This window comes from Bos javanicus, chromosome 19, assembly GCF_032452875.1.
Source record: "Bos javanicus breed banteng chromosome 19, ARS-OSU_banteng_1.0, whole genome shotgun sequence".
NCBI classification, from domain to species: Eukaryota; Metazoa; Chordata; class Mammalia; order Artiodactyla; family Bovidae; genus Bos; species Bos javanicus.
Window position 1 is genome coordinate 42,204,237 of NC_083886.1, and position 3,742 is coordinate 42,207,978.

Consider the following 3,742-nt stretch of genomic DNA (forward strand, 5'->3'; position numbering starts at 1 on the left):
GACTTGCCTTGTTCCTGAAATGCTAGTACGTCAGAGACTTCGTTTAAAGGGTGTGAGTGAGTGTGTGTGTATGTGTGTGTGTGTGTGTGAAACAGACTCATAAAAAGGGAAAGTAAGAAGCTGGCTAACTTGACCATGGTCCACATTGATGGGAGTCACAACTTATTCTTTTTAAAAATAATGCTATTTATTTATTTTTGGCTGTGCTGGATCTTTATTGCTGTGTGAGATTTCTCCAGTTGCAGTGAGCAGAGGCTACTAGGGTGCTTGAGCTTCTCACTGCAGTGGCTTCTCTTGTGGAGCACAGACTTTAGGCAAGGGGGCTTCAGTAGTTGCGGTTCCTGGCTTCTGGAGCACAGGCTCAGTAGTTGTGGCAGGCAGGCTGCTTAGCTGCTCTGCAGCACGTGGGATCTTCCAGGCCTAGGGACTGAACCTGTGTCTCCTGCATTGGCAGGCAGATTCTTTACCACTGAGCCACCAGGGGAGCCATCTTATTCTTATTCTTGTTGTTTTTAACAACACTCTTTTCCACCCTTCAAATCTAATTTTTCACTGTTCCTCCAATCCATGTTTTAGAGGCTCAGTGAGATGAAGTGAATTCCCCCACAAGTCCTAAGTGGGAGAGCCAGGGCTTGAACTGGCCGCCTCCTTCTCTGTACAATGCTGGCACTCTGTGCAAGTCAGGCTTAGGTCCTGAGGCTTGGGGAATCCAGGTCTCCCCAAATTTCCCTTATGACCTTGACTTTTGCAACTCTTTTTTAATTTCAATGTTCATTTTAAAATTTTTATTTATTTTTAATTTATTTTTTGGCCATGCTCTGTGGCTTGCAGGCCAAGGATTGAACCCTGGCCCCAGCAGTGAAGGTGCTGAGTCCTAACCACTGGACCATCAGGGAATTCCGGGGAACTTTTAAAAAATGGACATACTGACCTTGTATGCCAGTGTCTTCTAGAAAAGAAGTGAATGAGCCAAATAAAACCATACCATACTATGTTCGGTTGGATGGCATCACCAACCTAATGGACATGAGTTTGAGCAAGCTCTGGGAGTTGGTGATGGATAGGGAAATCTGGTGTACTGCAGTCCATGGGGTCACATGAGTGAGTGAGAGTCTGGCATGACTGAGTGACTGAACTGAACTGATACTATATTTGGTATTTACATCCATATAGTAGTCTCTGAGTGGGCTTCCCTCATAACTCAGTTGGTAAATAATCTGCCTGCAATGCAGGAGACCCTGGTTCAATTCCTGAGTTGGGGATTGGGATAGGCTACCCACTCCGGTATTCTTGGGCTTTCCTTGTGGCTTAGCTGGTAAAGAATCTGCCTGCAATGTGGGAGACCTGGGTTTGATCCCTGAGTTGGGAAGATCCCCTGGAGAAGGGAAAGGCTACCCATTCCAGCATTCTGGCCTGGAGAATTCCATGGACTGTATAGTCCATGGGGTTGCAAACAGTCAGACCCAACTGAGCAACCTTCACTTTCACTTTCAGAAGTCTCTGAAGGTGACTTTGGAGAAGGAAACCAAGCTGTCTCCTGATCCCACCACAAATAAGGGAGTTAAGTGGCAAAAAGAGGCTGTGGGGTAGGTCTAAAGGTGGCCTTCCTGATTGCAAAGTGAAAGTGAAAGTGTTAGTCTCTCAGTCATGTTAGACTCTTTGCAACCCCATGGACGAAGCTCCTCTGTCCATGGGATTCCCCAGGCAAGAATACTGCAGTGGGTTGCCATTCCCTTCTCCAGGGGATCTTTCTGAACCAGAGATTGAACCTGGGTCTCCCCCACTGCAGGCAGATTCCTGACTGCAGGGGGTTGATAAATGCAGGAGCCTCTGGAAGATAGAAGTGACATCTTCTGGTCCCCTGAGCATCTAGTACCTTTCAATATTGGCCAAAACCACCACCTCCTGATGCTCGCCAGTGCCTGTATTCATCTTCTAGATCCAGCTCAAATGCACCTCCTCATCCCCTAGACTTCCTGGCATCGCCATGGAGCATCATGGGCTTTTCTTTCCTGCTCAGTACTGTGACTTTTGTACCTCTACTTAGCACCTCTGTAGTTCTCCCTGACTTACAGCCAAGTCCTTGAGTTTCCCCCTGCCCTGAGCTCTCAGAGGGTAGGATCAGTTCTGGTCATCTTTTAAATTGTTAAAATGTATTTATCTATATTTAGTTGCGCTGAGTCTTCATTGCTGCTTGGGCTTTCTCTAGTTGTGGTGAGCCGGGGCTGCACTCTAGTTGCAGCGTGCAGCCTTCTTATTGCAGTGGCTTTTATTGCAGAGCATGGGTGCTAAGGCCCTCGGGCTCAGGAGTTGCAGCACTTGGGCTCTGGAGCACGTGGTCTTCAGTAATTGTGGTGCTCCGGCTTAGTTGTTCCACAGCATGTGGAATCTTCCTGGACCGTTGATCAGACCCTGTCCCCTGCATTGGCAGGTAGACTCTTAACCACTGGATCACCAGGGAAGTTGGTTCTGTTCATCTTTACTATTCATATCTAAGATAGCACCTTGTACAGAGTTGATGCTTATTAAGGTATGCTGGACTTTACAACAATGAGTTGCTGCCTGTTGGTGGTATTTTTTTAAAAACCTCATTAAATTTGACAAGCAAAATTGATAATATTAAATGCACTTTGTACAATGCCAGCATGCATAAAAATAGGTACTGCTACACTCTTTTGGTAGAAGTATAAACTGGTTCAACTTTTCTGGAGAGTAACTTGAATTACTTAGAATTTTTTGTGCCTTTTGGGCAAATTGTTTTCATTTTATTTTCTCTCTTCTTTCCCCTCCCCTCCCTTCTCTCTTCTTTCCTATTCTCACAAGGGGTTATTGAATGGCTTTTCATCAAGTATTGCTACTATTATATTCATGGCAATGTTTTGAAAAATACTAGCAAAAATTTGGCCAATATTAATATGGATTTGAATAAACTATCGTTTACATTTATGATAAAATAACAAGTAACCTTACAGTTAATGATATATGAATATTTGTTAACCACATAAACCAAGTTTATGCAGATGGTGACTGTAGCCATGAAATTAAAAGATTCTTGCTCCTTGGAAGAAAAGCTATGACCAACTTAGACAGCATATTAAAAACAGAGACATTACTTTGCCAACAAAGGTCTGTCTAGTCAAGGCTATGGTTTTTCCAGTAGTCATGTGTGGATGTGAGAGTTGGACTATAAAGAAAGCTGAGTTCCGAAGAATTGATGCTTTTGAACTGTGGTGTTGGAGAAGACTTTTGAGAGTCCTTTGGATTACAAGGAGATCAAACCAGTCAACGCCAAAGGAAATTAGTCCTGAATACTCATTGGAAGGACTGATGCTGAAGCTTTAACTCCAATACTTTGGCCACCTGATGTGAAGAACTGACTCATTTGAAAAGACCCTGATGCTGGGAAAGATTGAAGGCAGGAGGAGAAGGCGACAAGAGAGGATGAGATGGTTGGATGGCATCACCGACTCGATGGACATGCGTTTGAACAAGCTTCGGCAGTTAGTGAAGGACAGGGAAGCTTGGCATGCTGCAGTCCATGGGGTCACAAAGAGTTGGACACACTGAGCAACTGAACTGACTAAACAAAGTTATAAAGGCTAATTACAAAATAGGACTCATGGTATAATTCCAATTTTGAAGGAAACAGAAGGATATATCCGTAGAAAAATATCTGGGAGGATTTACACTTAAATGTTTTAATCCTTTATTTGGGTGGTGGGATTTCAGGGCATTTTAACTT